The sequence below is a fragment of the Biomphalaria glabrata genome, chromosome 5 (genome assembly GCF_947242115.1).
Source record: "Biomphalaria glabrata chromosome 5, xgBioGlab47.1, whole genome shotgun sequence".
Lineage (NCBI taxonomy): Eukaryota > Metazoa > Mollusca > Gastropoda > Planorbidae > Biomphalaria > Biomphalaria glabrata.
In genome coordinates, this window is record NC_074715.1 from 47673431 (window position 1) to 47698864 (window position 25434).

Consider the following 25434-nt stretch of genomic DNA (forward strand, 5'->3'; position numbering starts at 1 on the left):
ATTAAACTACAAAGTAAATGGGCTTTTCGTACATTTTGGAGATCTTGATCAGCATGATATTGTCCCTTTCCAAAGCCTAGATCCAGGGTCACGTAATGTATCCATGGGTTAAGTTGATGGCATGTTATGACAAAATAGTAGATCCCGAGACAGCCAAATTCAGTCTTGGATTCGAATCCCCGATGATGGGATTTTCGAGACATCTCAATGATTATAAGACGACAGAAATTTCTTTTTTTTTAATCAGAGTAGTCGTCTTGCCAATTACAAGTACAAATGTAGTCGATTCTGTTAAGTGCACCTCATTGTCCCTGCCCCCCATCGTTATTTTTTTGTCCCTACGAATAACTTTACAAAATTTAGAACCGCTGACGTAGTAGGCCTATTGACCGGCGTTAAAAGTAATTAAACTGTAACACTCTAGACTAGACAATTTGTGTTTCTGACTGACAACCAATCCTCGGGTGACGAAACGAAATTGAACTTTCAAAAATCTTATAAAGTAATTTTTTAAATAATTTTTCTTTTATGACCTTGATATTAGTTCGTACAAACTTTTCCTTTGAGGTGAAGCTCGCGTGTGTGTGTGTGTTATTGTGCGTATATATATATATGTAGGTAGATAGATAGATATGGATATGGATATATATACATATATTTATATATATATATATATATATATATATATATATTTATATATATATATATATATATATATATATATATATATATATATATATGTTTGTTTTACATGTTTCGGATGTTCCTTCAGAGTTGAAGATAATTACTTCCTAGTCCAAACCTCCCGCAGGACGACGGGGGATGGGAGCGGGCAGGGTTTGAACCAGGGACCATCGATAAATCTGAACGACAGTCCAGCGTGCAAACCGCACGACCAGGCAGCCATATATATATATATATAATAGTAAATTTATATATGCATTGTTTATGCACTTGAAAATGTGATTTAAAAAACAAAACTGATTTTTAAAACACAAGGATGAAGGTTGATAGATACAGGTGTGACTTGAACTTTAACCTTTTACAAAATGAGTTATATCCGGGAACTATTCTCACACAATCAGTCTCTCTCTCTCTAATTCTCTATTCACATCCTTCATCTATCTCTCTCTCTCTCACTTTCTCTCTCTGTCTCTCTCTCTCTCTCTCTCCATCCTTCTCTTTATTCTGTCTTGTCTACACAGTACAAACGTCGTTATCTTTTTGTATCTTCACAGTTTAGCTTCATCCAAAATCAACTTTGTCACACACACACATACACACACATACACACACACTAGCCTACACACATACCTCCCACACTCCCTTTTAAACTTTTTTCTTCTTTTCCTCTGCCACCTCTAACTAGTTCTAGCCCAGGTACAATTATTCCTTGCAAACATAATAGTCGCATTTTTTCCCTCTGCAATCTACAGGGCCGGATTTACAAATTAGCAACACAAGGTGCGGCTAAGGGCCCCCAAGAAATATTTAGCACTGCAATATAAAATCATGACTTGTAGTAAAGTGCGTCTACTTCTTAAATAGCTTAGGGCCTTTTTTAAGTGTAAACACGGCACTGGCAATATTCAACATAAAGTTAGAGAACATTATATACCTAGAGTACACTTTAGCTACTAAAAAAAAGTATACCGTAATTTAAAACATGTTGTTTTTTTTTTTGTTTGTTTGTTTTTTCCCGCTGAAAGTGGAGAGATATTTGAAATATCATTTAGGGGAGAGAAGCACGCGTGACTACTAGCTTATTACCTCCCTTTTTTTTTCTACCTCTTTCCAAGACTAGCCCCACACCCGCCTAATTAACTCCAGTAGATTAGGTTTTATAATATTTTTTTTTGTTGTAGGTGAATAAATTAAACATGCGGAGTGGAGGAGTAGGGGGACAGGGAGGGGAGGGGGCAGACAGGGCCGTGAGGAGGAGGGTGTGCTTCTGTTAACATAAAATTTTCCTGTCCAATTATCCAATTAGCCCCCGAAGTTAAAAGATTATCGCCTTTCAGATAACTATCGTATTTACTTGGTGGCTTGGTGACAGACTGAAGTTAAAACGACAGACGCATTAGTTTGTTGGTAAGCCTCAGTTTGGTGGAGCATTAGTTTGTTGGTAAGCCTCAGTTTGGTGGAGCATTAGTTTGTTGGTAAGCCTCAGTTTGGTGGAGCATTAGTTCGTTTGGTAAAATCTCTGTTTGGTGGAGCATTAGTTCGTTTGGTAAAATCTATGTTTGGTGGAGCATTAGTTCGTTTGGTAAAATCTCTGTTTGGTGGAGCATTAGTTCGTTTGGTAAAATCTCTGTTTGGTGGAGCATTAGTTCGTTTGGTAAAATCTCTGTTTGGTGGAGCATTAGTTCGTTTGGTAAAATATTAGTTTGGTGGAGCATTAGTTCGTTTGGTAAAATCTCTGTTTGGTGGAGCATTAGTTTGTTGGTGGAGTATGTTACATTGATATGTGTATTTATGTTGATATATATTTAACTGCAGACTGAGGAGGATTTTGTTTGTATGTCTGTAATCCCCCTTGTTGAATGTGTTCACGTGTTTTCTTAAGTATGTTATACGTCTGTTGGCACATGCAGTGGCGTAGCTAGGGTGGGGGGAGAGGAGGGGGAGAATTGAAAATCCCCCCTGGCCCCCACTTGAAGGGGCCCCCAAATGAGTTTTTTTTACGTTAAGTATTGAATATTAGGCAAAATGCAGGGGCCCCAAAAGAGATCAAGCCCCCCCCCCCGGGCCCACAAATGATGGCAAATTCCTAGCTACGCCCCTGGGCACATGGCAGTGTTCTGTTCGTTTTTCTTGTTCGTGTTAATAAAATAAAATTGTTTTTTAATCATCTGTGTTTTTTGTGTTTATAATTAAATCATAACTGATAATATAACAGAAAATATCCACTATGTGTCCTTGATTGTATTCGATCAGTGGGGCCCGAAATTTTCCAGATTGAAGCTATTTGATGGACGCATTAGTTCGTTGGTAAAATCTTAGTTTGGCGGAGCAGTAGTTCGTTGGTGGAGTATATCCACTGTGGTGCCCGAAATTTTTCGGCACTGGGGACGAAATAAATTTTCGCCACTCACAACTTCAATGGAACCGAGAGAGTTTGGAGACTGGATAGCATCGTGCCACGGGTCCGGATGTGGCCCACTGTCTGTAAGTTGGACATCACTGTATAGGATTTGTTGTCCGTGTTTAGCAGCTACGCAATGAGTTCATCCATCTTTCCAATAAATAAAGTTCACACATTTATTTTGAGAATAGTTCAAGCTTATGCCCTTGAGAAATGTCACAAGAGAATGATGACCATGTCCTTCAAAACCATTTCTTTCCAAACTGCATTCTTATCAAGAGGCCCGAACTGGGCCTAAAACACAACTATAGTAGAAAAACTATACGGAAAGCTATCTGATTTACTGCGCAGTTCATCTCGTATATTGGTCTAGCCAAGTGTTTCCCAAACTAAATGGACCACTTCGCACATTCTGAGTATTTAGTGGAACACTTTGCTTATTTTTTATTTTTGTTTACAGAGTCGGAGGCCCTTGGAGGCTGCCTACTTTGCCTATGCCTATGGCGGGCATCCTGCCTTCTTTACTTCTTTGTTTAATCTTTTTGACTCCCAGTGGAGCATAGGCACGCAACAATACTTCGCCATCGGACTTCGTTCTGGGCCATCTCCTTCAGTTGGGTGTTAGTACCGTCCTTTGATTCCTGTTCTACTGTCAATACCCCCCCCCCCACGCCTTGCTTTATATTTAGACTTATAGAAGTGTACTTTTAAACAAATCATTGAACCTCAGATGACAAGTTACCGCTTCTCTGTGGCCAAGATCTAATTAGGGTCTAGTCTAATGTAGCCAGCACATCGACCGCCCGCCTTTACTTTCCTCACTTAAGTGTCAGTCCATTAAAAGTCAAGAGACACCTGCCCTAGAAAACGAAAATTTTAATTAATCCTAAGCGAAATTTGAACACATCCAAAGTTGGCACCAAAGTGATAGAATGTAAGAAATAAAGAAGAAATTTGAAGAAAATTTTGTTTTTATGATTTCCTATCCATTTTACATTGTAGTCTTTATTATCTTATCTTATATATTACTGACGTTACTTAAAAAAAAGAAGATAATTACGTTCTGCACATTTCGTGTGTCAATCTAGTCATGTATGTTAATGGCTTAAACTCTACTAAGTCGTAGGTTTTCCTTGCTGATTCAGTCAGGCAAACCTTTCCCTTCTCTAATGGCACTAAGGAAGAAGAAGCACTTGTACGAATTAGTTCTAGCGTTAGGAATAAGAAATGTGCCCCTATCTTTGTGTCTTTCTGAGTGTTTCATTGGGTTATGGTTTGGTGTTTAATGTATCATAGCTACTTTACTTTTTATTCTTCTGTCCTAAAGTGTCTCTCTAAGTTTTAGTGATTTACTTATGGTGTTAGTCTAATCAAATTGAAATATTCGTTTGTTATAAATCTCACTACCCTATTTTGTATACGTACTAGTTTCTTTATGTTTTCTCTGAGTTGAGGGAATCCCAAACAGAGGATGTGTATTCTAGCTTTAACTAAAGTTAAATAGCATTTTAATTGTAAGTTTTTGATTGATTTGTAAAAAAATTATTTCGCCTTTTTCTCTCTCCGTTACGAAATGTGATCCTAAATTTGTCATTACTACATACGTTCTCGATAATATTTCGAATTGTTTGTTTGTACTTGTATTTATTTCTTTGTCTTATTGAAATTGCTTGACATTGATTTTTTTTCCTCTGAAAAAAAAAGGAGGAGGGAGCGAGGTGGGTGGGTGAGTGTGTGTGAGAAATTGGTCAGTTTCGTCCAAGGAAGTTTGGGGGTCATCAGTCACAAGTCCGCCTTGTTATGACCATTTTAAATTACCCCCCGTGGTTATAGGCTAGTTCAAAGGTCTCTCCAGTCTACTGGACATCGTCTCGAGAACATCCCCCCCCCCACACACACACATATACACACAAGACGGGCGTACTTCCTTTGGGATGTTCCTCTGGCTCATTTCAGTGGCTTTATTTATGACGTCTGCCATGAGTCCCAAGTGGACAGCTGATTAACCGAGGAGACGTGGCCCTTTTTCTTTTTTTTTTTTAGGCGGAGAGGTCGTGGTCAATTGAATGTCATACGGCCCTCTAGTTAGACTGGCTGTTAGTTGGCCGTTTCGCAATGCATGTCTCGTCTCTTGAATTTTAATGTATGATCTCTCTTGTCTGTCTATGTGGTGTGTCTTTGTGGTCTGTCTGTGTGATCTGTCTATGTGGTCTGTCTTTGTGGTCTATCTATGTGGTCCGTTTGTGTGATCTGTCTATGTGCTTGTCTGTGTGCTCTGTATATATAGTCTGTCTAGGTCGTCTGTCTACTTAGTCTGTCAAGCGACTAAGGGCTAGGTGAGGTAAGGTGAGGTTCATTTCTGTATACACAATGTACAGCTTTGAGGGCGTGGTGAGCGTCATAGATTTCACAAGGTCCTGCAACGTCGGAATAATTTCTGCCTCGCTCTTATATAGAGGGAAAGTCAATAACGATTTGTTTTCAATGTTCGTTTACATTTTATATAGCTGTTAAGTGATTCCAGATAAAATGTAAACCGGAGAGGCCTCGTGTGATGCTATCAGACTGTGAGATATGTTAATTTTTTGTGTGGAAAAGTTAGCACTAAAAAATGGTAGGTAAACATGCTACTATTGGATTTAACATGCTGGTCAACGAGTTTGACCTTTCGATAGTAATTAAACATATTAAGTAACATGCTTAATTAGACGGCCTACAAAGTAAGGCAGCTAATTGCAATACATCGGAAATAACGGAATGTTGGGCCTTTGTTTTTCTATGTAAGTTTTATTTTATTTTTTTCCCCCGGCAACAGTTTCAAGGATGCATTACGTTAACTGACCGTTGGTCATTCGCTGGTGGTCAATTTATTTTCATTTATACTAGCATGTGGTCATTTGTTTTATCTTTCTCCATCTCCCCCACTCCCTTCCCCACCGACGCCCGTTCCTCTGCTGATTAAAACCAGGCGATTCTCTGGTGGTCAGCGGTCTGACATGCTGATAACTCAATTCCGATCAGAACGATTACGATACTCCCACCCACAAGAAAAGTCGATTACTTATTACCAACTGTTGAAACAAATCGAGTTACAAAATGATGGGTTAGTTTGTTATTTCTTAAAACAATCTATTTCATTTTCATAGAAAATTTTGTTAGAACAGAAGGCTGGCCATGTTCACGCCCCCATTCACGCACACAATCTTTAATATCAATGGAACTGATGACATTATCCGTCGATTATCTAATTAATGTTAAAACTATATGATAATTTATTTATTTGTATTGTCACCTGAGGTTGACCAATCGACTTAATGTTATGTAATCGTTAAGTTTTACATTTGTGCTGTCCCGTTCCTTTTTGTGTGTCTGTCGTCTGCTGTCATTCAGAGCGAGGCTCGTCCATCATGTGATGTCTTTCCATATATTCCATATTTTGAAGTCTTAAAATTGCAGTATATAGTAGCTCCTTCACATTCAACTACTAAACTTAGTGTGCCTATGGGGCACTGTTATGGAGTGTGTGTGTGTGTTTCCACCGTGACGGTGGGAGGAGGTTATCGATTGGTTGTGAATGATGCAAGATATGTGGCATTGTCGTCGGCGGCCCTAGGATAGAGGACCTAGGATAGAGGACCTAGGATAGAGGACCTAGGATAGAGGACCTAGGATAGAGGACCTAGGATAGAGGACCTAGGATAAAGGACCTAGGATAGAGGACCTAGGATAAAGGACCTAGGATAGAGGACCTAGGATAGAGGACCTAGGATAGAGGACCTAGGATAAAGGACCTAGGATAAAGGACCTAGGATAGAGGTCCTATGATAAAGGACCTAGGATAGAGGACCTAGGATAGAGGACCTAGGATACAGGACATAGGATAGAGGTCCTATGATAGAGGAACTAGGATAGAGGTCCTATGATAGAGGAACTAGGATAGAGGACCTAGGATAGAGGACCAGAACGCCAGACTGAAAGGACGTGTTTGTGTAGTGTGTGTAGAGCGTTAGATTTTGTTCAGAATACAATTATATATCATTACTAAAGTCTACTACATGTATTCATTTTATCTCAAATTGAAGTTGAAACATGCAAAACATTTTACAAAACATCTACAAACATACAGCGGTTTGGTTGTTTGCCAGAAGTTTTGTGCTACTACAAATCAACGACAGTCATCAAAAGGCGCCACACGTGATCTGTCGACCGGATGGGGCACCACACATGATCTGTCGACCGGTTGGGGCACCACACATGATCTGTCGACCGGTTGGGGCACCACACATGATCTGTCGACCGGTTGGGGCACCACACATGATCTGTCGACCGGTTGGGGCACCACACATGATCTGTCGACCGGTTGGGGCACCACACATGATCTGTCGACCGGTTGGGGCACCACACATGATCTGTCGACCGGTTCGGGCACCACACATGATCTGTCGACCGGTTGGGGCACCACACATGATCTGTCGACCGGTTGGGGCACCACATATGATCTGTCGACCGGTTGGGGCACCACACATGATCTGTCGACCGGTTGGGGAACCACACATGATCTGTCGACCGGTTGGGGCACCACACATGATCTGTCGACCGGTTGGGGCACCACACATGATCTGTCGACCGGTTGGGGCACCACACATGATCTGTCGACCGGTTCGGGCACCACACATGATCTGTCGACCGGTTGGGGCACCACACATGATCTGTCGACCGGTTGGGGCACCACATATGATCTGTCGACCGGTTGGGGCACCACACATGATCTGTCGACCGGTTGGGGAACCACACATGATCTGTCGACCGTCTTCCTCTATATACTCCATTCCAATATGTCTTTTATCTTAAGCACTGTTCCCTGAAGGAAGGTCTTTGCGAGCTCTGTGGATCTTGTCATCACGTAGTTAAAATTTATTGTTGTTGTTTTTTTACAGTGGTCAGCAGGTCGTGGGGTCATTGTGATCCTGTTCCGAATCTCCTCATTTGTGGTGCGGTCTCTGGAGTGTTTCCTACCGTTCGTTCAACGTAGTCGATAAAAGTCCACTAGTAGCATTCAGACCTAATCGTATTCCTCCAGTGACCTATTTTAACAATTTATGTTTATTTATCAAAACTAGACCGCTGTTACCTCCCCCCCCTTTCTCCGGCTTTAAAAAATGAATGCAAAATGTAGATTTATATTTATGTATTCAGTCCGCGAGACTCACTCCCTTCGAGTAGCACTAGTAACATTTGCATCAGGCGTAGATTATTTTTAAAGTGTCAGTTACCCCCCATCACCCCCACACCCATCAAACTGACTCCCTGCGAGGCTTGCCCCCCCCCCTTGACGATAGGGGCTTGAATAATATAAAATTAATATTAATGGCAGGTGTTTCCATTCGCCTTGTTGTACGTTAGGGCCATGCTCGTGAGGTTGAAAATATGCCTAATTGACTCGAAAAGGTTAATAGTAGTATTAGTATACTTCTGCCAACCAGCATGTCCCCCCCCCCTTTTTTTAAAACAGCTCCCCCCCCCCTCCTTTCCTGAATAGTCTCCCATTATGTGCCATGTCTAACCTTCTACGGTCAAAACAAATCTAACATCCATCCGACGCGCTTGTTTATATCGTCTGGCGGTAAAAAGCTGAAGTACCTAATTAAAACGGGCGATGGTCACTTTTAAAAAGCTGTGGGCGTCGTGTCTCTCAGGGCAGGTCAGCAGATCTGAAACAATTAAAAAGGACTGGACAGTGTGGAGCGCGACACCGCACGTGACAGACTCGTTGTTTTGTGCCTCACGTTCTTAAGGCGGACTGGACTGTCTGGTCATCTCGTTTTACATTAGCGTAGTTCGTTAACTTCATTTCGCCTTTAAAAAAACAAAAAACAAACTCGTACACCTTTGTCTGTGACCTTTACAGATCTGTATCACCTTGATATTAGCATATTATAACCCAGGCCTTGGTGAGTTCTATGAGGGCGATAGGGGCAAGAATGGAGACGTATGCATATGTGAACATTAGGCACGTGTTTGATTTTGAGCATCCTCTTCAAACGTATGTAAACCTACCGGGCTAATTGGGCTTGGGGTAACAGTAGTTAGGAGCATTGAAGCCTTGGAGATTCGCGGTTGTAAAAGGTTTGGGGGGGGGGGGCATTATGTTAACCTTTTTTGAGGTCAGCAATTAACAAGTGCGTCACGTGTCCAGTACAAGCAGTGTAACGACTAACTGCTTTACTCACACTACCAGAGACCCATTAACTTTTTCTCTCGTAACTGACGATACCAACGTTGATTCCCCCCAGAATGTGGTAAATAATTACGGAGAGAAAGGGTTAAGTGTCGGCCATATTTAATGATGTCATCAGAAACCTGAACTCAAAAAGATCATCAGTCTAGACTGGAGATTTGAACTCGAGGTATTTGGTTACGAAGTCAAGTTCAATGCCATTCGTGAATTGCGTTCGCTATGTTATTACATCATCGTCGTTATCATCATCTTTATCATCCATTGAATTGTCTTCAGGGATTCTGTGGCAGTTTCTTTCATTCTTCTCGGTCAGCATCTGTCCTTAGCAGAATATCAAGAGAGCGGCTGGGTCTGTTCTGTCACTTGTCCAGCGGTACAACCCTAGGCGTACATTTGCATGCATGAAATTTCGATTATTGGTCTTGAAGTCTGGTCAGGTCTTGAAGTCTGGTCAGGTCCATATTGATTAGTTTCTCGTACGCCAAGACACGTTGTTGTGACCGCAGGTCAGCTATACCAGGTGTAGCATATTATCGACTGGGGGAATTTTCGAGGTAAAGTGTCATTATTTCTAGAAAGTTGATTTCAAGAGCTCATCAGTTTGTACACTGCTTTAGTCCGATTGCTCGGCGTCTTTAACCCTTAAAGTGCTGAGCTGTTTTACAGTGAGTGCATACCAAATGGAATTACAATTCTGATGTTTAGAGGCTAAACTGCCACCCGCGTTTTAAGGGTTAAGGCGTTGCTATACAGTATCCTGGGCATTTCTACCCGCTTGGCCTTGTCTGCACAAAAGATGACCGGACGACAAGTTTCATTACTTCCAAGAGCTCACAGTGCGAGGTAGTCTGAATGACCCTGGGTCACTCCTGGACTAAGGTGTCTTTATAAGTGGTTTTGTTTATGGAGTGCTGTGTGGCCCATTGTTCCCGCCCCCTTTCTCCCCCCACACTCAATTTAGTCAACACTTTATACGCACGCGCTTTTACAAAGCGCGTAGGTCAGAGGTGAGAAACTACATGTTTACCCTTCCGACCTTTTGGGGCCATCCGACATTGGTGCGGCACACGTTTGGTCATTCCTTGACCAGGATGCCCACTTTTCCTTCCCTTTTCCTGTCAGCGCGCCCGTGGCACCTGCTAGAGTTTACGGCGTTGGCGTAAACCTCCTAACGTCTGAGTTCATTGGTAAATGATTTGACATTTTAGCGCTCCCTAGTGTCTCCTTTTTTTGTCATCGTCAAGGTCATAGCAGGCTGGCTGTCGTCACCGCACAGACAAACTGAGCAGCAGACGACAGCAGGGGGGCTTCGGTGCCATTTTATTCGTCACCCCTTCTTAAATAGAAAGGTTAAACGAGATGACACCGTTCTTCAATGAGCACTAATGAAGAGTTTCATTGTCAGCGGTGTCTTCTCTTTCACTTCCGCCGCAAGACACGGCGTCAACGTTCACTCTCCCGTATCATTCAGAGTACACTCGCCACTCTCTTTCTAACGAAGACAATGGGGGGGGGGGGGTAGGGGCAGATTTAATGGCATTTAGAAAATAAACAAATGACCTCCACCTTGCCATCCCCCCCCCCCCCCACAAGCCCCTCATTACAAGTGTACATCGATTCTTTAGAAAGAACTCAACTAAACAAAGTCTAAATATGTTCAATTGTAGTTCTTGAAATAATTCTAGACGACGATCTTACTTACGTAGACTTAGATCATCCCGCGCCGTTCGCCGCGTTGGACGGAAAGCTGTCTCTCCATAAAGATATCTCAGTGGCAGTGTAAGAGTTGGTCAGTTTACCGCATTGGTTCAGGGGTTCTTACGTTCCATGTACCAATTAGAGTTGGTTTCTTTGCATTGAAGGGGCTTGTCATGTATCGGGCATTGGACGTCCTGTTGCATTTGGTCCAACGCTGTCATCAGGGGTTGGCCACCCTCGCATGTAAAATTTTCTTTATGTTCGAGGGTTTCTGTAGCAATGGACCTCGTTCACCAATCGTAAACAAACAACATTTAGCCACGTGATTCTCTATATCTTCTATACAAATTACGTAATACACTAAGGCTGTCATGTGATACGTTTTTTTTCGTTGTTTCATCAATATTATCACGAGGCTAAAAGTTGTTTGTTTACGATTGGTGAATGAAGTCCATTGATCGTTTGCAATTAAATTAATATCGACAGAAAATTGTATTCGTTAAGATCTACTTTCAAGTCCAGGGTTCAATTCCTTGATAGCGACAGTAAACCTTTCTCGGAAACAGATTGTACACTCGTCACTTTCTTTCTAACGAAGACAATGGGGGTTGGGGCAGATTTAATGGCATTTAGAAAATAAACAAATGTCCAGGAGACTTTCTGAATGATAGATGTTTACAAGAGATTGAAAGCCTGTAACTTCTTCAAAACCAAACACCTTAATAACTCACAATCAATTATTGCGCATCTGAATCAAAATGAAATCAACTTTTCAGTATCACAAACTCTTAAGAATGCTAACGTTTTTCTGTATTATTGCACGTGGCCACTTACAAGGCAGACATGTAAACATAACAGTTATAAACTCGTGTAAAATAACAGAGTTTGGACAGCAACACAATTATCAATGGTGGGAAGATATAAATTCAGAGGTTATTTTTCTTTTTTTTTTAATTCTCGTCATGATTTCACACGGGCAGCTTTGACTTGTTACTAAGATCTATTACAGGTCACATGACCTGCGGGTCTAAGGTCATAATTTGGTAGACTTCGGCTCCACCTGCAAAGCATATTTATCACGACCTATATAAATGAGCCAGTCCAACACATGTCTGTATTATTTTGCATACCTCTTCCTGCCACTATGATCTATCACGCAATTTACCTCCATGAGTTATTCACCCTTGACACTGGATCTCCAACTTCAATTTTATAGGCCTGTAAAATAAAAATATTTTCTAAAGTCGAGTGTTACTTCTGCTAATCGTAACAGAACTCATAAAAAATCCTATCAATTTACAGCAGTTGAAGTTTAATGTCCATTGGTTTATTCACTATATGCCGTAGTTTATGTGTTTTTTTTTATTTTTTTGTTTTTGTTTTTGTGTGTCACAGTACAGAACGTTTAAAGAGAGGGGAGAAACTTGGGAGATGAAGCTACATATTTAACTCTTTCTCTCCTAATTAATGATACCATCGTTGATTTGACCCCATTAAATTCAATTAATTTTTTATGTTATAAACTTTAATTAGGAGTTTTATAAAAAGAGCATGCATTCTCCTATAATTCTAGACCAAAAGTAAAACGTTTTCTGAGAACAGACGAAAATGAAGTTTTATCATAATAGAGTACAATGTACAAATGTGAAAAAAAAGAACAATTCTCTCAAAACGTCGAAAAATAATTACGGTGAGAAAGAGTTAATATACTTGGTAACTGTCTCCATACTTCACAGTTCACAATCACTCTGACACATACGCAGTCATGTATACACTCACACACATAAACGATCTATATCTTAATCTTCTTGACATAAAATAAAAAAGTGCAGATTATTTAAATCGATCTTCTGATAGAAATGACTTTGTCTGAGTTAGAGGCGACAAAATATATAGGTCAAAGCGGGTTTTGTATGACATTATGAGCCCCTATAAATTTTCTTAATCTTCTTTTTCATATCATTTTTATTGTAGAAATTAACTCGTTTCATTCTCTGGCACTGCCAGGGTCAAGCTTCGTAAGAGGGAGACACAAGTCATTGTAGTCCCTTTAACAGGGCCCACTGAGGAATTTTCTGGAGATGTAGCAGGACTGCAGCAGTGCTTCCCTCTGACAGGTGACGAGAATCTTCCTAGGGATGTTTAGGGCGTCGAACGTGTTTGCGATGTCAGTTGTCACTATCCCCTCGGTTGATATAACGGAAAATATTATTTTAGATAGCTTCCATAGTCGCTTAATCTCTAAGCCTAGGTTTATATACTTGTTTCTTTTTTTTATCACTTTCAATGGTTCTTATATTGTTGGTTAGTGTTGTGTAATCTAGATAACAACGCCAGCGTTTTAAAAAAAAGTCCAAAGATATTTTTTTTTACATTTTTTTTCATCCATAGCTGGGTTAACATTTAAATTATGATTTCGACTCTGTCTGGGCGCCGGGCGGTGCTACTCCCTCTTCCGCTACTGGCACCCATCGGATAAATGCCATGTGAAACCAAAAGCTCACTCATTTAAGAATGACTCACATCTACGTATTCACTGTGTCATGGGGAGGGGAGGGATCTTCTCTCTTCACTTGACAGGGTGTTAATTGTAGCCACCACATTGGACGGACGCAAATAGGGCTCTGGTTGGACTCTTGATCTGAAATTTAACGTTACAACTAAAACTAGCATAAGTGACTTGGTCAAGAAAACAGAAATTAGAAAAAGGGGGAGGGGGGTCAGAATCGGGGCTGGACAGGCGGGAGCGGGGAGATAATTGTAGAAATAGTTGTTTCTGATGGAGCATTTAAAAGACACAGCACGACTCTGCGATGCTTAAAAAAATATTAATTATCCCTGACTATTCCATGTCAGGCCATTTTAAATATGGCCAGTTCCCTTTCTCAGTTTGAAAGAGAATGAATGCGTGCGACTGATGTGTATGAAAGACCTGGTCAAGCTGACCACACTTTGGTACACCCCTGTATATACGTGTTAAGCTGTTCTTTGTTTTTGTTGTTGTTGTTGTTTTTCTCGTTTTTTTTGCTATAAAAAAGTAAATTTCCCCTATGACACATTCCTTGTGAACTATGGGACAGATAATGCATAAGTCTTCTGTTTCTGTGGCCCACGGTTAACGAGGGTGTCATATGGCCAGCACAATGACCAACCGCCTTTACTCCCCCCCCCTACTAATGCCAAGTACCCATTTGAGTCCGGCTGGACCAGTCTTTACCAGGATTCGAACCCGGGACCCCCTGTTCATAAGCCAAGAGCTTTAATTACCACTCAGCCACCGCGACTCCATTTTTTGATTGGGAGGGGGGTGTTGTTTTCTGTGCATTAAAACCGAATTCAGCTCAGACGAGGTCCAAATAAATCGCGTGTATTAAGATTTGAACCTCTGACCACGGAGTGATAGATTTAAGAGCAATTATGTAAATTTATTTTCTCAACGAAAGTAGGGGAAGATGTGGAGTTGAATTCTTCCAGGATTTAAAAACGGGGAAAAAAAGACATTCAAACTAAATGACCTCAATAACCCGGAAGGTTAAGCAAATAATTCACTCTTTTCACTGTGGTTGTATTGTCGGTGTGTGAGTGTCCGTCTGTTAGACCGAAATAGAAATAGTCAGGGGCAGATAATCACTTCATTATTTACGTCATAGACACAGTTATCTTTCTTGTTTATATAAAAGCGCCATTAAAGAATCTAAGCTACATTCAGCGATCCGGCATCATGACATCAACCCATATCCTTACTCTGGACGCAATATAGACGCTCTTTAAAACAATTAATTACATTATCTTTACCTTTCCTTTACCTTTACCTATCCTTTCGTCTGATGGACCGTTGGGGCACCATGCACGATCTGTCGACCGTCTTTCTCCATCCCTCTCTGTCTTTTGCCTTAGTTAGAACCTCTTTTGATGGCAGGCCTGTCCATTCTTTGATGTTGTCCTCCCGTCGTTTTCTCTGTCTGTCTCTTAGGTGTCAATAATGATATATAAGCGATGCTTTTAATTCAAATAAAACTAAAATACTGTTAAGAAAACGACAGGCCCACTAACCACCATAAACTCAGAACTTTCTCTTCTTAAACTTCAAAGATTGAAGAGTGAGGTTATTTACCTATGTACGTCATCTCCACCATGTTCTAAGGCAGCAGTTCTCAACCTTTTTAAGCTCGGCGACCCCTTTTTACAATGCCGCGACCCCCACAATAATAGAAGAATGGACAAAATAGAATCCGTATTTTCGAAGGTCTAAGGCGATCCCTGAAAAATAATTAATCGACCCCCCTCCCCAAGGGTTGAGAACCGCTGTTCTAAGGTTTTTTTTTTCTAGAGTGTCTTTACTACTTTGAGAGGAACTACTTTCTGATTGTTAGGGCAAAGGAGATGACGCTGGCAGAGGTCTGGACATTAAGTCTGGGACTTAAAACGACTAGCCTTTTAATGACCTTGACACTTAGCATGTTTATCAGATGCCAGGAGTGGTATTAAAAAGTCATTGCAACATGGGGTTGTAGCAGCAGCATCTGTTGGGGGAAAGAAGGGTTTAAACTACAGTCTTACTGAATGGTGCTCTCTCTCTCTCTTTCTGTCCCTTTCTCTCTCTGTCTCTCTCTCTCTTTCTCTCTGTCTCTCTTTCTCTCTCTCTCTCCCTTTCTCTCTCTCTATTTTCTTACTTCTTCTAACCTCTTTTTTTTCGTCTGTTTCTCCCTCGGTCTCTGTCTCTCTCTTTATTTATCTCTCTCTCTCCCTCTTTCTCTATCGCATTCTCTCTCTCTTTCTCTCTCTCTCTGTCTCACTTTCTCTCTCTCTTTCTCTCTCTCCTTCTCTCTCTCCTTCTCTCTCTCTTTCTGTCCCTTTCTCTCTCTGTCTCTCTCTCTGTCTCTCTTTCTATTTCTCTCTCTCTGTCTCACTTTCTCTCTCTCCTTCTCTCTCCCTCTCTCTCTCTCTCTTTCTACTTCTTTTAAGCTCCTTTTTGTCTCTATTTTTCTTTTATTTCTTCTCCCCTCCCAGCTTGTCCCTCTATCAGCTCAAAGTTAGAACCAGGAAGCAGAGATAAACAATGAATGGCTTCAAACCTTTACACGTGAAGCTAATGAGCTCAAATCTTATCAATGTTTAGACACCAATAGAAACCACGCCAACTCCACCACCTCGCTTAGGAGAAGCAATAAACATTCTGCCCACTTCGCTAGGTAGCCGCAGGCAAAATCTGAACGTCTTCCCTTGCACTCACGAGTCCAGTGGATTATCTCAGGCAACTACCTAGCTTGTTAACATGGCCAGGAGGTACCACCACATCTACTCACGATGGTTAGCCCTTGAGGTTACGCACATGCCTTTTTATTATCATACACTTCCTGTGCATGGTCCTCCCCCCCCACTCCCCCCGGCAACACCCACTTCTTCTCGAAGTGAGGCCAGTATTGTGATTTCATAGCTAGGTGGGTGTGTCAGAGGTCACGACCCCCACTTCGTCACAGGAAGTGAAACATCTACATCAGTTTTGCTTACGGAAGCGGAAGTAGTGAAGCGCAGGTTTCTGTTGGCTGGCTAAGAAAAAATGAACTGTGGGAGCAAGGGGGAGGCCAGCACATACGTTGTTTTTTTTTTTTAGTTTACTTTTAAAACCTGGAGGAGTGTGCAGCGTCTTAATCTCCACCCCCAGCCCCTTGGTTATCCCACCCCGATGGTCCCGCCAACGCAAAATTAACCTCCTTTCCCAGACATATCATGTTATGTCTGGAGCAAAGTGTTAGACTGAAGAATCGGGTCCTAGTTAAATTATTTTCTATATGCTGCATAAACATTTAAACATTCGTATGCGATTTTAAAGACTATTGCTGTGTAAGCAAACATATTCTTTGACAATTCTATGACTGCAGTAGAAACAAATGTTTTAAAGACCTGTGACTTGTCTACAAATAAGTCTGCCATTGGAGAATCTCATACATGGCGGGAAAAAAAAAGCTAGATGTGTGTTTTATTTGCATCCTGCGCATCTTTCCAATCTCGCACATAGATTTCAGGCACTAACCCCCCACCACCTCTCTCCTATTCGTTTTCTATGACACGGCCAGGATTTTGTCGTTTCCATAGACAATACACATATTATAGCGGAATATTTCAATATCTAGAATTTTCTAATTCAGAAGTAATTTATTTTTTTTTATGCAATTTTTGTATTTTATTTTTAAAATTATTAATTTGCAAGTAAATTTATATCACGTGATTTGGGATGACTAAACTCATAACATCGTGTGTTGTATTTTTTAGGGTGAATCGTACATGACCTGCCCCACGGACCTGTAGGTTTTGACAGCAGCTGGACTTAATACTTGCCTCGTGTGACCAGTTTATATAAGCAGGACACCTGGACCTGCGTTAATGTCTCCGATGTAATACCCAGCATATTAATTAAAGCTATCTGATAATCATATAATGCCTAAAGGGTAATGTCCAAGATATTTATAGAAATATCTGTTAATATCGGAAATATAATACCCAATATATTTATAGATCTATCTTTTAATGTTGCAAATGTAATACCCAACATAGAATTATGTAATACTGTAACAAATATTGAATAGCGTATGAACTGTATGAAACATTTATGTCGAATGTAAAAAAAAAAAGAAGACTGTAGTGTGTCAAAGAAAGAAGAGTATAGTGTGTCAATGAAAGAAGACTGTAGTGTGTCAAAGAAAGAAGACTGTAGTGTGTCAAAGAAAGAAGACTGTAGTGTGTCAAAGGAAGAAGACTGTAGTGTGTCAATGAAAGAAGACTGTAGTGTGTCAATGAAAGAAGACTGTAGTGTGTCAAAGAAAGAAGACTGTAGTGTGTCAATGAAAGAAGACTGTAGTGTGTCAATGAAAGAAGACTGTAGTGTGTCAAAGAAAGAAGAGTATAGTGTGTCAATGAAAGAAGACTGTAGTGTGTCAATGAAAGAAGACTGTAGTGTGTCAAAGAAAGAAGACTGTAGTGTGTCAATGAAAGAAGACTGTAGTGTGTCAAAGAAAGAAGACTGTAGTGTGTCAAAGGAAGAAGACTGTAGTGTGTCAATGAAAGAAGACTGTAGTGTGTCAAAGGAAGAAGACTGTAGTGTGTCAATGAAAGAAGACTGTAGTGTGTCAAAGAAAGAAGACTGTAGTGTGTCAAAAAAAAGAAGACTGTAGTGTGTGAAAGAAAGAAGACTGTAGTGTGTCAAATAAAGAAGACTGTAGTGTGTCAAATAAAGAAGACTGTAGTGTGTCAAAAAAGAAGACTGTAGTGTGTCAAAAAAGAAGACTGTAGTGTGTCAAAGAAAGAAGACCGTAGTGTGTCAAAGAAAGAAGACTGTAGTGCGTCAAAGAAAGAAGACCGTAGTGTGTCAAAGGAAGAAGACCGTAGTGTGTCAAAGAAAGAAGACCGTAGTGTGTCAAAGAAAGAAGACTGTAGTGTGTCAAAGAAAGAAGACTGTAGTATGTCAAAGAAAGAAGACTGTAGTGTGTCAAAGAAAGAAGAATGTAGTGTGTCAAAGAACGAAGACTGTAGTGTGTCAAAGAAAGAAGACTGTAGTGTGTCAAAGAAAGAAGACTGTAGTGTGTCAATGAAAGAAGACTGTAGTGTGTCAAAGAAAGAAGACTGTAGTGTGTCAATGAAAGAAGACTGTAGTGTGTCAAAGAAAGAAGACTGTAGTGCGTCAAAGAAAGAAGACCGTAGTGTGTCAAAGGAAGAAGACCGTAGTGTGTCAAAGAAAGAAGACTGTAGTGTGTCAAAGAAAGAAGACTGTAGTGTGTCAAAGAAAGAAGACTGTAGTATGTCAAAGAAAGAAGACTGTAGTGTGTCAAAGAAAGAAGACTGTAGTGTGTCAAAGAAAGAAGACTGTAGTGTGTCAATGAAAGAAGACTGTAGTGTGTCAAAGAAAGAAGACTGTAGTGTGTCAATGAAAGAAGACTGTAGTGTGTCAAAGAAAGAAGACTGTAGTGCGTCAAAGAAAGAAGACCGTAGTGTGTCAAAGGAAGAAGACCGTAGTGTGTCAAAGAAAGAAGACTGTAGTGTGTCAAAGAAAGAAGACTGTAGTGTGTCAAAGAAAGAAGACTGTAGTATGTCAAAGAAAGAAGACTGTAGTGTGTCAAAGAAAGAAGAATGTAGTGTGTCAAAGAACGAAGACTGTAGTGTGTCAAAGAAAGAAGACTGTAGTGTGTCAAAGAAAGAAGACTGTAGTGTGTCAAAGATCATCATGATGATAACTCATTCTGTCTACCAAAATATTCCGAGTGTCTGTGTTCTACGTCGGAAACACTGGATCAATTTTTATATGCAATATTTTTTATGTTTTTTTTTTGGTAAACTAGAGTGGAATTGGCTTGGACAAAATTGCCTGGGTTTCAAAGGCTCAAGAACAGCATCTGATAGGGGTCTATCGGGTTACAACGGATTATTTACCAAAAATATTTTATAAAATATTTTGTACGACAGATGCTTCCATATTGTTTCTGATTAATACAGGGGGGGGGGGGGGGGTTGTGAAAGAATACTTTAGAAAAAAATCTTTGCGGTGAATTTTTAAAAGAATATTACAGCGGAAACTTTAGAATGGTCAAGTTTGAAAGTTCATGGCGATCCTAAACCAGGTCAATCCACTGGTCCGCATGTTTATCGGCCGTGACAGCAGCCATGATTTTTATGCTCCGCACACCCACATGGGAATGACGGAATGCATAAATCCTCCCCAGGACCCTGGCGATCTCCTAGTAAGGGAGGGACTCGGGGGTAGGGAGGTTTGGTTGGAGTGAGCGAGTACATTTTTAATGTCTACGCTTCACCGACATACGCTCACACCGACCCCAGCCTGTGTGCTCACTCTTGTCATAGCGTCTCAGATTTCCTGCTGCTACGCCCACACATATTGCGAAAACCTCTAAGCCTCACTCACAAGCTGTTTTAATTTACACACACTTACACAAAAAACACACACACAAACACACATACATGACATATTCAGTTATATTTAAACATCCAAACAACATGATAAGATAAGATAAGATAATGCCTACATAATTAGCTACTTCTCGAGCTTGCACCAGAATGGTTTTAGAAAATCGCTGGCCAATGTGCTGCTTATAGCACATCGGCGTCATTTAGCCTACTTTGCGTTTGTGCAGGCAACACACTGTTCTGGCAGCCTTTTTTGTGTATAATATACTTGCTACTTGCTATAATATAATAAAAACAGGTAACAAACAATGTTAAAGACTATTCCTCCTCTATGAAGCTGATGACTTTGTGTAAGGACAATTGCTTTACTCTTATAAGTAAAGAATGATAGATTTTATTAAAAAAATGGAACTATTTGTTACCCCACCTTCAATGACCTCAACCAAGAGCAATCGACTATAACAAATGGTCTCCCCCCAAACCCACTAAAAAACAAAACCTGGCTAAGAGAATATATCAATATACCGAGAGTATATAAAATTCTAATAGGCCAAAATACCCAGATTAAGAAGACCGTGCGCAAAATGTCCTTGAAAGTCTATTTCAATATAAAGATTGTCTAGACAAAATTTAGTTTTACAAGATAATTCCCCCAAAAATTATAAGTCAAACTAGAGTTTTCCCAGTGTGGCCAATTAACTAGTAATTCTCTACCCAACCTCAAATGTCAAATTTCAAGAAAGATCGTTAGAGCCGTTTTTTGAGAACCGTGTCCAGCTAGGTTCCAGTTTCCATGAAGAAGCTGATAAAATTTTAAAAAGTGTTTCCATTTGTTTGCTTGTATTGTGTCTATTGGTTGTAAACTAAATCTGAAGTGACTAACAACACATCCGTTCGATGAGACTACGGCTAACAACACATTCCTTAGTTGAGACTACGACTGACAACACATTCCTTAGTTGAGACTACGACTGACAACACATTCCTTAGTTGAGACTACGACTGACAACACATTCCTTAGTTGAGACTACGACTGACAACACATTCCTTAGTTGAGACTACGACTGACAACACATTCCTTAGTTGAGACTACGACTGACAACACATTCCTTAGTTGAGACTACGACTGACAACACATCCGTTCGATGAGACTACGACTGACAACACATTCCTTAGTTGAGACTACGACTGACAACACATTCCTTAGTTGAGACTACGACTGACAACACATCCGTTCGATGAGACTACGACTGACAACACATTCCTTAGTTGAGACTACGACTGACAACACATTCCTTAGTTGAGACTACGACTGACAACACATTCCTTAGTTGAGACTACGACTGACAACACATCCGTTCGATGAGACTACGACTGACAACACATTCCTTAGTTGAGACTACGACTGACAACACATTCCTTAGTTGAGACTACGACTGACAACACATTCCTTAGTTGAGACTACGACTGACAACACATTCCTTAGTTGAGACTACGACTGACAACACATTCCTTAGTTGAGACTACGACTGACAACACATCCGTTCGATGAGACTACGACTGACAACACATTCCTTAGTTGAGACTACGACTGACAACACATTCCTTAGTTGAGACTACGACTGACAACACATTCCTTAGTTGAGACTACGGCTAACAACACATTCCTTAGTTGAGACTACGGCTAACAACACATTCCTTAGTTGAGACTACGACTAACAACACATTCCTTAGTTGAGACTACGGCTGACAACACATTCCTTAGTTGAGACTACGGCTAACAACACATTCCTTAGTTGAGACTACGACTGACAACACATTCCTTAGTTGAGACTACGACTGACAACACATTCCTTAGTTGAGACTACGACTGACAACACATTCCTTAGTTGAGACTACGACTGACAACACATTCCTTAGTTGAGACTACGACTGACAACACATTCCTTAGTTGAGACTACGACTAACAACACATTCCTTAGTTGAGACTACGGCTGACAACACATTCCTTAGTTGAGACTACGACTGACAACAGATTCCTTAGTTGAGACTACGACTGACAACACATTCCTTAGTTGAGACTACGACTGACAACACATTCCTTAGTTGAGACTACGACTGACAACACATTCCTTAGTTGAGACTACGACTGACAACACATTCCTTAGTTGAGACTACGGCTGACAACACATTCCTTAGTTGAGACTACGGCTGACAACACATTCCTTAGTTGAGACTACGGCTGACAACACATTCCTTAGTTGAGACTACGGCTGACAACACATTCCTTAGTTGAGACTACGACTGACAACACATTCCTTAGTTGAGACTACGACTGACAACACATTCCTTAGTTGAGACTACGGCTAACAACACATTCCTTAGTTGAGACTACGACTGACAACACATTCCTTAGTTGAGACTACGACTAACAACACATTCCTTAGTTGAGACTACGGCTAACAACACATTCCTTAGTTGAGACTACGGCTGACAACACATTCCTTAGTTGAGACTACGACTGACAACACATTCCTTAGTTGAGACTACGACTGACAACACATTCCTTAGTTGAGACTACGACTGACAACACATTCCTTAGTTGAGACTACGACTGACAACACATTCCTTAGTTGAGACTACGGCTAACAACACATTCCTTAGTTGAGACTACGGCTAACAACACATTCCTTAGTTGAGACTACGACTGACAACACATTCCTTAGTTGAGACTACGACTGACAACACATTCCTTAGTTGAGACTACGGCTAACAACACATTCCTTAGTTGAGACTACGGCTAACAACACATTCCTTAGTTGAGACTACGGCTAACAACACATTCCTTAGTTGAGACTACGACTGACAACACATTCCTTAGTTGAGACTACGACTGACAACACATTCCTTAGTTGAGACTACGGCTAACAACACATTCCTTAGTTGAGACTACGGCTAACAACACATTCCTTAGTTGAGACTACGACTGACAACACATTCCTTAGTTGAGACTACGACTGACAACACATCCGTTCGATGAGACTACGACTGACAACACATTCCTTAGTTGAGACTACGGCTGACAACACATTCCTTAGTTGAGACTACGACTGACAACACATTCCTTAGTTGAGACTACGACTGACAACACATTCCTTAGTTGAGACTACGACTGACAACACATTCCTTAGTTGAGACTACGACTGACAACACATTCCTTAGTTGAGACTACGACTGACAACACATTCCTTAGTTGAGACTACGACTGACAACACATTCCTTAGTTGAGACTACGACTGACAACACATTCCTTAGTTGAGACTACGACTGACAACACATTCCTTAGTTGAGACTACGACTGACAACACATTCCTTAGTTGAGACTACGACTGACAACACATTCCTTAGTTGAGACTACGACTGACAACACATTCCTTAGTTGAGACTACGACTGACGCATTTCAAATGGAAGTCATCTAAAACACGGAGTCATGCTTATTAAATGTGTTGAATAAATTAGAGTGGGTTTCCGTGTTGCTTCAGGGGCGGCACATTGATAGATTCAGCTGGTAAGGGGAAGTCGAAATTAAATACAGCTTCCCCGCAACCTTTTTTACGGCTCTAACGATTTTGATATATGGGGAAACGATTTACTGTCTCATTGGCCACACTGGAAAAATGTCTGTTTGACCGTTATATTATTTCAAAGTATAAGAAGAAATTAATTTAAATTTGGGAAGATAGGCGGGGTAAAAAATATTCAATTTAAAAAAAAATCTAACAATCATTACTTATTAAGAGCAAAGTAATCACTCTATAAGTAGTATAAAGGGGAATTGTTTTTTTTTTTTATATTTTTTTTAAAAGTTTTTCTTGTTATTTAACCTGTTTTTCTTGTTATTTAACCTGTTTTTCTTGTTATTTAACCTGTCGTGAATTTTTAAACTTGGTTCACACTTACGAGTTTATTCTATAGCCAAATTACACCTCCGATTTCTGGATATGTTAGTGTGCTCACGATCAGCATTGCAGCGCCGCCACTGTCTAATAGAGTCCGACTTTGCATTACACACTGAGTACGTGAGGCATTGGCGTCCTCTCCGCCTCACACCCCGTCCTCTAACGCCAACAGGACGATGTCGCGCACACACACTCACACCCGCTTACAGACTCACACACATTGGAGTGACGCGGTACTTATGTTCAAGGCCATGGGATGAAAAATTATGAATGGGAAAAAAAGTTCCACTCAGTAAAAAAAAACCGGTAAGGTCATCCAACCGGGGGGAAGGGGGTAGCACCCACTGAGCTACATCACGAGAGAAATCTGTGAGTCTCAAACTGTTGTGGTCCGGGCGCTCTGAATAGTTCCGACCTGCATTGCTAGTATAGTTTTTACAATTCTGATCTGACACTGAATGCCGCATGTCCCACAACGCCAGGGACTCCCTTTGTTTGTGAGTTAATCAAAATCTCCAACCAAGTTACTTTTTCTTGGGGACTTTGTTTTCTAAATCTACGTCTTTTTTGGATTTATCTTTTAAATTACAGACGTTCCTACAAAAAAAGATTATTACGTCATAGACGTATTCATGCGTTAATCTTGTCATGTATGTTAATTATACAGAGACTCTACAAAGTTATAGGGTGTTCACGGCTGATTTAGGCAACCCATTTTATTCTGTAATGGCACTTTCTTCTGCTATGCATTGATTCGCAGCACATCGTATCCAAATAGTTAAAGAGATGCCTTATGACCGTATCGTATCGTATCGTTCGTAATCGCTGCCAGTGAACGGAGTAACCGACCCAACGCTTTGAGATACACTGGTGAACAGTGTGATGATATTAGCCGTCTGTTCGACCACCATGTACCACACCCTCCGCCCACAACTCTTTACGCTCACCCACACATTTAAAAAAACCTACATATACACACACACACATTATAACATCTAGGCAAACACATTTTCCTTACCCTTAGACTCACTCTGAGCGATGGTTTGTAAAAATTCTTTTTTATGTTGTTGTTGTTGTAAACTGTCATGAAAACTGAACACTGCCAGGACTTTGTGTTTTTTAGACGCTTAACAGATTGCGTCTCTGACATTTTGACGAGACATAAAGCCGTTCGTTCTATAGTGTAGTAGTGTACTGATCTGTAAACTTTCAAAAAAATAGAATAGTTTGTCCATAATGTGTGACTGTCTTTCGCTATCTATTTAAAATATTCAAAAAGACACATTTCTTATTCTTTATGATAGGACAAAGTCGTGCAAGTACTCCTTCTTCCCTTGTGCCAGTAGAGCATGGAATGGGTTGCCTGAATCAGCCAGGAAAAATGATATATCAGAGTCTCTACGTAACATGCATGACTAGATTAACCCATGGATACGCTTAGGACGAGGCGCGATGGCTGAGCGGTAAAGCGCTTGGCTTCCGAACCGGGGGTCCTGGATTCGAATCATGGTGAAGACTATGATTTTTAATTTCGGGA